A 12,052-nucleotide genomic window follows, 5' to 3' on the forward strand; every position below is an offset into this window, starting at 1 on the left:
TTTTAAAAATACACAGCTTTCAAGATGAAGACAAAAACTGTGTTTTTTTTAGTTTTTTTTTTAATTTCCCATTTATTTATAAAATGAATGATCAAACACCCCAGTGACTTAAATTGTCTTCCCCTTTTCAACCTGTCTTTCAGATCCAATATAGAGCAAGTTCTTAGTCTGCAGCACATGGCCAGAGACGTGAAAGTCACAGAAGAACTAAGGATTAGAGATCAGTAACTGAATGATGTCCATTGAGGTTACATATTGACTTGACAAGTTTGGTAAACAGTCTAGAAACTTGATTATGCTCTTGCTGCACAGATACTGACAGAGCACTATGATCAGCTTGTTTGTAAGTACAAAAAGGGTTTATAAGTATTGGGGGCAAGGATGAGTTCCAAGGAAGACATAGCATTCTAAAACAGACCCCAGGTGATAGATGTGTCCTGCTAACAAGAACCTACTCCAGTGCTTTTCTTATTGTGGAAGTGTTATGGTCCTTTTTGTCTCACTGTTGAGGAATGCATTCCTTTTCTGTTTCCTCTCAACTGAATTTAAAATGTAAGATAGCTGCATTATGTTGTAGAAGTACCAGAGAATTGGGCCCTTGCTTATTGTTCTACAGATAAGCATAAATTTACTGGTTTAGGGGAAAAAATAGAATGAAGAAGAGGATCTCTATTTTGATAGGAACTCTTAGCCTCATGTTCTCAAGAGAAGCAGAAGGCAGAGATCACAAGGAATGTGTTTTCAGAAGACAAGTCATAATTTCCTCTCTTCATACTTTGGAGAGTCAGGGAAGATTCCCTAAAGAGGGATTTGAGTCAACACTGTAAACCATCTAGTCTTTAAGGTTTGTCTTAACTGCCCCGTTTAGCTATTAGGTGACTCTAAGGATCACATTCATCTCACCCCTCCCCTATGGAGGAGAAACATTGCTGTACATGAACTGTGCCCAAGTGCATGTGTATCTTAATACTAGAAAATATGATACAGGATCAAAAGCTTGAATTTTTGCCTGCTGAGTCCGCTTAAGATTTTAAACCCTTGGGAGGCTGAGGCAGGTGGGTCACCTGAGGTCTGGAGTTCGAGACCAACCTGACTGACATGGAAAAAACCCATATCTACTAAGAATACAAAAAAAAAAAATTAGCTGGACATGGTGGCACATGCCTGTAATCCCAGCTACTTGGGAGGCTGAGGCAGGAGAATCACTTGAACCCCAGAAGCGGAGGTTACGGTGAACAGAGATCGTACCTGGACTCCAAGTATGTACATTGCACTCTAGCCTGGGCAACAAGAGTGAGACTCCATCTCAAAAAAATAAAAAAATAATAATAATTTATACCCTTGGGACTGACCATAATTTTAGACTATTTCTTCACAGGAATATCTACTCTGTTTTTGTGAAAATGGTAGGGAGCTGGGTGGGAACCTGTCCTTAGAAGGCATAGGGAATGCAGAAGTCAGGGATGCTTTTACACTTGGAAGACCCTTTCGATGCAGTTTAGAATTGGCTGAGATTTGGTGAGATCTAGAAACTCTAGAAGAACAAAGTTAAATAAGCCTTTCCGCCCTTGTAGTGTAAGGTTTTGTTGCTTTGAAAGATGGAAAGAAGGAGTCTATTAGTTCCACATGGGCCAGCTCAGTTCAGCTGGAGTGGTTGTGTGGAAGGGCGCCCTGTATAGCATGTGGGAGCAGAAGTCTTATAGCAATATGGAACGTGATTTGCATAGAACATCTCCTCCGCATATATTATCACACAATCTGGCACTCGGTGAGATAAATAGAAAAAAGATTCATGTATCCTGGATGCTGTCAAATATCACCTAATATGAAATAAACTCATTTAAGCAGTTTTGTTACTACCTATCCTTTCAACCTGCTTCATTGTTTGATGCTGTGGTTAACATACTTGGGAAAAAAAAAAAAAAAAAACTAGGGAAGAGAAGTGAGGTTCTGGCCTTTAGCATCAGCTCTAGTCTAAGTGACAGGAGAAAATAGAAAGCCTGGTTTTCTATAATCTGACACAGAACCCACTGCACTCCCATTCCCCACCATGCTGCATGTCAGGGCAGTTTACTACAAATCTGCCACTTATAACAAGATCACTTCCACTTTCACAACTTTTACTTTATTGTTCTTCTCACCAGGAAGGACTCCAATTTTCCTGTTGTCTAGAAAATTTCTACTTATTCTTCAAGGCCTGGCCCAAGTGCCACCTCGTCAATCAAGAATTTTCTGTCCCTTCCCCCAACAACTTATGAACACTTAATGCTTTCTGAGGATTCTTTAAACTTTTCAAATGGTGGTATCTTGTTTCAATTTAATTTCAGACTCATTGAATACCATAAATATATCTAACCATTTCTTATATACATTAGAGCACAAATCATCAGTGAATTGTTTGAATTAAACTGAAATAGATGGTGTGAAATCAACACATCCAACAGTGACTATGTACACAGTGCTCTTGTCTAGAGACTGGGTATTTTTTCATTTACTAGTCCTAGTAGAATATTTAATAAATATTATCCATTTTGCTCTTTGATATATATATATATATGGTATTTATTTGACATATTCCCTTCACCCATCTGTGCCCTTTGGCAGTGTCCCCTGCCACACACTGACTCCAGACTGGTCTGACAACTTTCTTCGGTTAGTAAGAGTTGCAATGTGCTGCACATTTGTCTTTATCTGTCTCTTGCTGCTCTTTGGAACCTGGGGACTAACATGTGCAGAATCATAGACAAGCCTCCTGAAAGGTGAAAGAACACGTGGAGCATAGACAAGCCAACCCAGCTAAGCTTAACCATTCTGCCAGCTGACAAGCTACAAGGCCATCACAGACCATTCATGCTAGCTGAGCTGAATCATTCCAAGTATTACCCCAGCCTACCTGCAGGCTTGTTTTAAGCCACCAATTTGTGCATAGTTTCTAAGTTAGCAAAAACACACTGATTTGTCAAATCACAGCATGCAGAATGAAAATCAATTCTTTTGAATTACCTCTGCCCAGCAGGTTTGTGACTGCCTAGAAGTCTTTAGGACAACAATGATAAATGACTGTATTAGTCAAAGGTGGAAGAGTTAGCTGTATGCTCAGGCTCTGAGTTGAAATGCATAGGGAAAAAGTCTTCTCCTCTGAAATATCTCTTCCAGCTTAAAATTCTTCCATACAGATAACTTGGGAGATGTACAGTATTGCATATTTAGTTACACAGAAGATTCTGGTAAGTTTATTTAGTTGAGCATCTAATTCTTGAGATAATGGGATACAGGATAGTTTTTTTCAGTTTCTATAAGATTTTGGATAATATTGAGATTAGCTATTCATTGATTAGAAAGTAGAAACTTCTCTAAACTACTCTGAATCTTTTATTTTCTGAACTGACAGATTGATTTTTCACAACTGAGTCAAAACTTTAATAGGAAAATTTCCACTTTAAATTTTCAAATTCATAGTATTTTTCTCTAAGTGTTTAAAGAAATTTATATATTAGCTGGTTTTTAAATACCAGTATTATTGATTTCTGCATATTATATTCATTGTTTAGTTTTGCTAGAAATCTATTTCAATAGCTTTTTACAAAAAACACTTCTTTTACATTGTTGACTCTATTTATTTATTTAGATAGGGACTTGCTCTGTCATCCAGCCTGGAGTGCTAGTCTCGAACTCCTAGGCTCAAGTGATCCTCCCACCTCAGCCTCTCAGAGTGTTTGAATTACAGGCATGAGCCACCAAGCTTGGCCAAATTGTTGACTCTTTTCTTCTTCTTCTTCTTTTTTTTTTTTTTTTTGCATTTTTATGATATGTTATTTACTATTTTAATTTCTTCTATCATTGTTTTTTATGAAAACAATAAATAAATATATGTATAATTTGAAATCAAAGAATTATAGGCTTTTGATCTGGGAAGGTTTGAATCCACAGAATCAAGCACAGAGATAAGCCCCACATAAGGGCTCAATAAATACTTTTTGAGTTGAATTAAATATTATTGTTTTCCATTCTACATTGTTCATCAATTAATGATCCTATATTATGCTTCAGATGTAGCAGCACTGTCCAGTATAGAATTTTAACTCATTAAATTTTGGTATTCATTTTTTCTCAAATATAAATCTTCACAAGTTTTGATGTGCTGCATTTACCTGGACAGTCATTTTCAAATATTTTTAAATTTCCATTAAAATGTAGCAACCTTCCCTCACAAAGTAGTAAAGCTCTTCTACAATGTAAGCATAAATCTATAATCAGTGACTTTTTCTATCACAAATATTTATTCATTGTGCCTTATGAAATAATGACACAACTGATTTTTGGCATAGGTTCTAAGTTAGCAGAAGTTAACTGACTTCTGAAAACACGGCATGTGGAGGGAAAGATAAATCTTTCAAATTCTCCCTGCCCGGCAGCATTGTAGCTGTTCAGCAGTTTTTAGGACCACAATGACAGAAGATTGTTTTAGAAGGTCCCAATTTTGGCAATATGATTTCATAAAGTTGGCGGTAAGAATTTGGCATGACACTGTTTATATTCCAGAGCTTATGTGGTTTTTATTTAGAATGAAATTGAGTTCTAAGTGAAGGGTAGAATTTGAAGACTGCTTTCCTCAGTACATTCAAAAACAGTTTTTGCTTTCTTGTTTTTTTTTTTTTTTTTTTAAATACTTATGGAGTCTATACTGTGAGTCAGGGATAGGAACAAATATTTTAAATATGAAATCTAATATCATTCTGTATTTTAACATACCTCATCTTCATTTAAATTATGTAGAAACTAGGGTTTAGAAATGTTAAACTACCTTTACCAAAATCACCCACGCAATAAGAATTGAATCAGGGGTTAAAATCCAAGCTAACTTACTTCATAGTAGCCTCTAGTCATCTCACAAATGAGTTGCATACAAACCGGTTAATGTTCACATGAAATTACTTAATTTTCAGGGTTTTGAATTAAATTAAAGACTAAAAGCAATTTTTTTTTCCTGGAAGTATTAATTCACACATTTATCTATTGGCCCATGATTGAGAAAATATGTGTGTAAAAATGAAGAAAAATAATTTAAAAATTTCAAATATGGTAATGAAAAAAAACAACCGGAAGAAATCAGGAAGTAATTCTGCTTGGATCCTGCCATCAATAGTGTGAGTGACGAGTAAATGTGGATAAGTTGTTTGAGCTCAGGAGTCTCCTTTCTACAGTGAGAGATGAGAATTTGGTTTCTCGGGTTCTTTACAATCTTGGCAATCTTTTAGAATCTCAGTTTAGCATCATCCTAGAGAGGTGACAGCAATATTCTAAAGACAAACACATCCCGCCAAGCACTTTTTGAACAACAGCTACTAATTAGTCATTCTTTTTGATGCAGATATAGGGTTTACCCTGGAAGATCATCATAAAAATATATAATTTGAAGTCAGAATAATAGGTTTTTGATCTGGAAAGGTTTGCATCCACAGGATCAAGCACAGAGATCCGTCCCATATAAGGGTTCAATAAATATTTTCTGAATTGAAATTCTACAATGTCCATCAATTAATGATAATGCATTATGCTTCAGGGGTAGCAGCTCAGTCTCACCATCTGAGTTGTCAATCCTTCAAGGCAGGAGTCATTTCTTCTAGCCCTTTTCTTATCAACTAACAAGATGAGGGCAAGGAAAGCATTCTCATTGTTTAATTTAATCCAATGGGTAAAACACCTTTCCTTTTTGGATTTGTTGAAAGCAACTCCATTTAGGTAAAATGACACCTGTCAAGTTCCTTGATGATTTCACCTTTCCTGATACAATTACAGAAAGGCACACAAGGCTGGTCCTAAGTATTTCAGTGGCATGAACAGTATAGCTATAATTAGTGACTTTTGCCTGGTGTTAACAAATGCCAGAGGGCATCTCAATCTCTGTAGATGAGTTCTCCAGGATTTAATTAGCTCTCTCCTTCATTCTTTGTAGAACTGTGCTATTCCTAATATACCTGGTGCTTGCTTCAGGCATGGGTCAAAACATGCAGCTGTCAATTATTTAATATTCATGACATTTTAAACAAATGAACTGTGCAAAAAGCCTGTAATATTAAAGGATATTGAAGCCAGTTCATTTATAGAATAGATAGCTTACATTTTTTAAAATAATAGTATGAATAACTCAGAGACACAAGAAATTTGTTCTTAAATCTTAAAATCTGTCTTCTCTATTTGCTTGTAATTATCAAGACAGAGAATGAAGCAAGTGTTATCTGGGTTTTAGTTTCTATTCTCTGTTATCTCAGTATATCAATTTTGCACATCACTGCAGGCTTCAACTTTTCATCTTTAAAATGGATAATTGAATGAGCTGATTTCTAAGACTCCTCTAGTTTTAAAAGTCTAGGCTTTGATGGTGATTATGGAAATTTTTATCAAATTCAGACTCATTTTTCTTTAAAATAGATTTCTGGGAGAAATTCTAATTTTTGCTTTATTACATGTGTGTACTATAGAGAGAAGGACATTATATAACTTTTTAAATTCTGTAATTTCTGTTCCTTGAAAAGTTTGAAAACAATTTTCTTGGCTACACCAGTGACATGTGATACATAAAAACGTTTTGGAATGAATCCCTGGAAATAAGTTACGCAGCTCAGAAAGTTACTGTAGTTTTTTCCAGCCATCAGGTTACATTTTGATGACCTAAAGCAGAAATTTACTGAGTATCCCGGTTAATATGGCTTCCTGAAATGGCTTTTATGTCTCTGGAGAAACTGACTTCTTAAAATATATTACAGTCAATTTTTAAGTTAATTCTGAAGATTGGGCTAATGGCTTAGCTACTGATCATTGCTCATTTAAGCTAAAGTCAACATCCCTTACAGATTAGACCTGTGATTTCACTTTTACTTATCTTAGCAATTATCCTGTTGACATCCTGATGGATGGGCAATGTATATGGCATAAAGTTATATAGATATGACAGTGAGCTTCCTTTTAAGTCTATCTGTTGCATTATGACAATGTTTAAGTAATAATAATGACACATATGTAGATATACCATAGGACCATACTTTGTGTAGAGTATGGCAAGTCACCAACTCTTATGAATAACATTTATTTAATTTCACATGGAAAGTAATAAATATTTTAACAGCCTTACTGAGGTAAAATGGACAAATAATAAACTGCATATGTACAATTTAACAATTTTGGCAGATGTATGCCCATGAAACTATCACCACAATTAAGATCCTGAACTTACCGTTACCTCCCAAAGTTTCCTTATGCCCTTTTTGAATCACTTCCTCTTGTACATCCCAATCTCTTTCCCTAGCCAATACTGAGATGTTGTAGTATGTCACTATAGTTTGTACTTTCTATATTTTATATAAATTAAATACATATATAAAGTAGTATGTACTTGTTTATGACTTTTTTCACTCAGCATAATTATTTTGAGATTCACTAGTGTTACTGTGTGTAGCAATAGTTCACTTTTCACAGTTGAGTAGTATTTTATTGTATGAATATACTGTAATTTGTCTATTTCCCTGTTCAGGAATATTTGTGTTATTTCCAGTTTTTGGCTATTACAAATAGACCTCGTATGAACATTTGTATGTAAGTCTTTGCACATTATATACACACACACAAACACAAACACACATATATGTATTTTCTTTTCTCTTGATTGGTTAAATAATTATAAATGCTAAAGTAAATTATTAGTTCTAATAATTTTTTTGTAGATTGTGTCAGGTTTTCTATATAGAAAATATCATCATCATGGTCAGGTGTAGTGGCTCATAACTAATCCCAGCACTTCGGGAGTCTGAGGAGGGCGGATTGCTTGAGGCCAGGAGTTTGAGACCAGCCTGGCCAGTATGACGAAACCTAGTCTCTACTAAAAATACAAAAAATAGCCAGGCATGGTGGCAGGTTGCCTGTAATCCCAGCTATTCAGATGGCTGAGGCAGGAAAATCGCTTGAACCCCGGAGGCAGACATTGCAGTGAGTCGACATCATACCACTGCACTCTAGCCAGGGAGAAAGAGCAAGCCCCTATATCAAAACAAAGTAAAAAAAGAAAAAAGAAAGAAAAAGAAAAGAAAATATCATCATCTGAGAATAAAGATTATTTTACTTCTTCGTTTATAATCTGAAAGCATTTCTTTTCTTTTATTGCCTGATTGCACTGGCTGGACATCTAGTACAATGTTGAATAGAACTCATGAGAGCAGACATCCTTATCTTGTTTCTGATCCTGGGATAAGTCATTTAGAATTTCACCATTAAGTATTATGTTATCTCTCTGTAGGTTGTCATAGATGTCCTTTATCAGGTTAGGATTCTTTGTGTTACTAATTTGTTGAGAATTTTTATCAGGAATGAGTGTCAAACTTTGTTAAATGCTTTTGCTGCATTGATTGAGATGATCATGAGTTTTTCTTTTACAGTTTGCTATATTTGCTACCTTGATTAATTTCCAAATGTTAAACCAATCTTTCATTTTTGACATAATTCCTACTTGGTCATGATGTATTATCCTTTTCATATATTGTTGCTTTATTTAGCAAGAAAATATTTATTTCTTACAAATATTCGATAATTATATACTTTGAATGTAGTCATAAGCATTTATTAAGAGCATGGGCTCTTTGGTTAAGTGGACTTGGTCAAATACCAGCCTTGGTTAAGTTACTTGAGCTTTTCTATCTTTCAGTTTGCTTAACTGTCAAATGTCAACAAGAACAACAGCTTAGCTATTTCATAGGCAGTTTCTAGTACAAAATAAAGTAATGCATTTGGGATTATAGTATAATACCTGGTACATAGAACATGCCAGACATGGTTATATAGCATTAATATATTTGAGTGGCTGTAGTAAGTCCAGAGCATTAATGTGTGGCAAGTCATCAGTGGTAGGAAAATATGAGGGGAGAGGGTTTTGAAATAATTATGAGAGTGAGTTATTGAGCCAGTTGGAGGAATTGCTAAAAGTCAGTAAGAGACAATGAGAGGTTGAGTTAAAGATTGACTTGCTGGTTTGAAGTTGGTAAAAGGGAAAGGTTCTAGACATTCTAGAGGTGAAAAGTTGAGTGTCTTAGAGTATATCTGTCTAGGTACATATAAAGGGACTTTTATAGAAAAGCTATCAAAGGGCCGGCTAGATACTTAAAGGAAGTTAATAATACCAAGGTCAGTATTCCAATTCCAAAACCTCCATCTAGTCTTTTACAATGCAGTTTTTTTTAACAATCCTTGACTCTTAAACACCTTCAAATAATTTTATTCCCTGGACTCTTTTGAAGTGGAAGGAACTCTTTCTAACTCATTCTACAAGACCAACATAACATAACTCTGATACCAAAACCAAACAAAGACACAGAAAAGAAAGACAGAAAGACTGAAAGAAAGAAAGAAAGAAAGAAAGAAAGAAAGAAAGAAAGAAAGAAAGAAAGAAAGAAAGAAAAGAAAGAACGAAGGAAGGAAGGAAGGAAGGAAGGAAGGAAGGAAGGAAGGAAGGAAGGAAGGAAAACTACAGGCCAGTATGTCCAACATAAACACAAAAATCCTTAAAAAAATATTAGCAACTGAATCCAACAATACATCAAAAAAGATAATATACCATTATCACATGAAATTTATTCCAGGAATGCAAGGATGTTTCCACATATATAATCAATAACTGTGATACACTACATCAACAGAATTAATGACAAAAACTATATGATCATCTGAATAGATGCAGAAAAAGCATTAGATAAAAGTCAACATCCCTTTATGATAAAACTCTCAATAAATTGGGTATAGAAGGAATGTACCTCAACACAAAAGCAATGGCAACAAAAGCCAAAATTGACAAATGAGATCTAATTAAACTAAAGAGCTTCTGCACAGCAAAAGAAATTACCATCAGAGTGAACAGACAACCTATAGAATGGGAGAAAATTTTTGCAATCTACTCATCTGACAAAGGGCTAATATCCAGAATCTACAAAGAACTGAAACAAATTTACAAGAAAAAAACAAACAACCCCATCAAAAAGTGGGCAAAGGATATGAACAGACACTTCTGAAAAGAAGACATTTATGCAGCCAACAGACACATGAAATAATGCTCATCATCACTGGCCATCAGAGAAATGCAAATCAAAACCACAATGAGATACCAACTCAAACCAGTTAGAATGGCAATCATTAAAAAATCAGGAAACAACAGGTGCTGGAGAGGATGTGGAGAAATAGGAACACTTTTACACTGTTGGTGGGACTGTAAACTAGTTCAAGCATTGTGGAAAACAGTGTGACGATTCCTCAAGGATCTAGAACTAGAAATACCATTTGACCCAGCTATCCCATTACTGGGTATATACCCAAAGGATTATAAATCATTCTGCTATAAAGGCACATGCATACGCATGTTTATTGCAGCACTATTCACAACAGCAAGGACTTGGAACCAACCCAAATGTCCATCAATGATAGACTGGATTAAGAAAATGTGGCACATATACACCATGGAATACTATGCAGCCATAAAAAAGGATGAGTTCATGTCCTTTGTAGGGACATGGATGAAGCTGGAAACCATCATTCTGAGTAACCTATCGTAGGGACAGAAAACCAAACACTGCGTGTTCTCACTCATAGGTGGGAATTGAACAATGAGAACACCTGGACACAGGAAGGGGCACATCACACACCAGGGTCTGTCATGGGGTGGGGGTGGGTGGTGATACACCATTAAGAGATATACCTAATGTAAATGACAAGTTAATGGGTGCACCACACCAACATGGCACATGTATACATATGTAACAAACCTGCATGTTGTGTACATGTACCCTAGAACTTAAAGTAGCATAAAATTTTTTTTAAATCTGTAAAAATAAGAAGTTAAGAGACTGATATAGAATAAATTAGAAAAAATAAGAAAACATTTTATTTCTTAAATATCTTATCAAGTGAAATCTATACATATTCCTTCAGTTCTTTATTTGAATGCCCCCTTTCAGTAAGGTCTTGTCTGGCTACTTTCTCTAAAACTGCAATATTTGTCTGGGCATGGTGGCTCACACCTGTAATCCTAACAATTTGGCAGGGGAAATCACTTGACCCCACAAGTTTGAGACCAGCCTGGGTAACATGGTGAGACTCTGTCTCTACAAAAAAACACAAAAATTAGCTGGGTGTGGTGATGCATGACTGTAGTCCCAGTTACTTGGAGGCTGAGCTGGGAGGATTACCTCGGCCTGGGAGTCAAGGCTGCAGTGAGCCATGATCATGTCATTGCACTCCTGCCTGGATGACAGAGTGAGATCCTGTCTCAGAAAAAGCAAACAACAGTAACAAACCTGGCAGTACTCTCTAACCTGCCAACAGTGCCTGAACCAATTCTCTAACTTAGTTGTCTCCTTAACATTTGCCATTATCTAAACCCAGGCTCAGCAACTAGCCCATAGGTCCAATTAGGACCACCTCCAGTTTTAAAACTAAAAACATATTTTTTAATATTTTAAATGATTTTTAAATCAAAAGCACAATATTTTATAACACAAGAAAATTTTATTAAATTTAAATCCTAATGACCATAAATCAAGTTTTTTAGAACAGAACTCATTTTGTGTATATGGCTACTTTCTTACTACAAGGGCAAAATTGGGTAGTTGTACTATCTGGTTCCTTAGAGTAAAAAATTTACTGATGCCTGTTTTAACATAGTGTATTTTAATTTCTTTCATTTATTTACATATGATATTTTTTATATTGTATTTTTACTGTCTAATTCCCGTCACTATTTATAAACTATTTGATGGTAGGACTCTATGTCTTTGTTTTGTTCTTTAGTCATTCCTAATGTCCAGTAACAATATACGGCACATTGTAAGGCTTTCTAAGCATTTGCTGGTTAAATGAATGTTTGCCACATTAATAACATACTATGTAGAACAGTTGAATGAAACAAGAACTATCAGGAAGAGAAGAGGTTGATCAGTGTGTGAGCTTTTTGAGAATGCCTTAATAAAGAATCTTGATGGATGAGTATGCCAACCCATAGGGGTGCCAAAAATCTCCA

General features: G+C 35.3%; 1 long non-coding RNA gene across 1 annotated transcript in view; it reads left to right on the forward strand.

Moving 5' to 3' along the window:
• The first annotated feature begins 299 nt into the window (after positions 1 to 299).
• The window catches only part of LOC102131594 (uncharacterized), a 60,656-nt gene continuing 48,903 nt past the window's right edge, over positions 300 to 12,052 (forward strand). The window contains exon 1 of the long non-coding RNA XR_006693990.3: positions 300 to 343. This is a non-coding gene — a long non-coding RNA (uncharacterized lncRNA). The remainder of the gene's footprint in view (positions 344 to 12,052) is intronic.

This window comes from Macaca fascicularis, chromosome 18 (assembly GCF_037993035.2).
Source record: "Macaca fascicularis isolate 582-1 chromosome 18, T2T-MFA8v1.1".
Taxonomy (NCBI): Eukaryota; Metazoa; Chordata; class Mammalia; order Primates; family Cercopithecidae; genus Macaca; species Macaca fascicularis.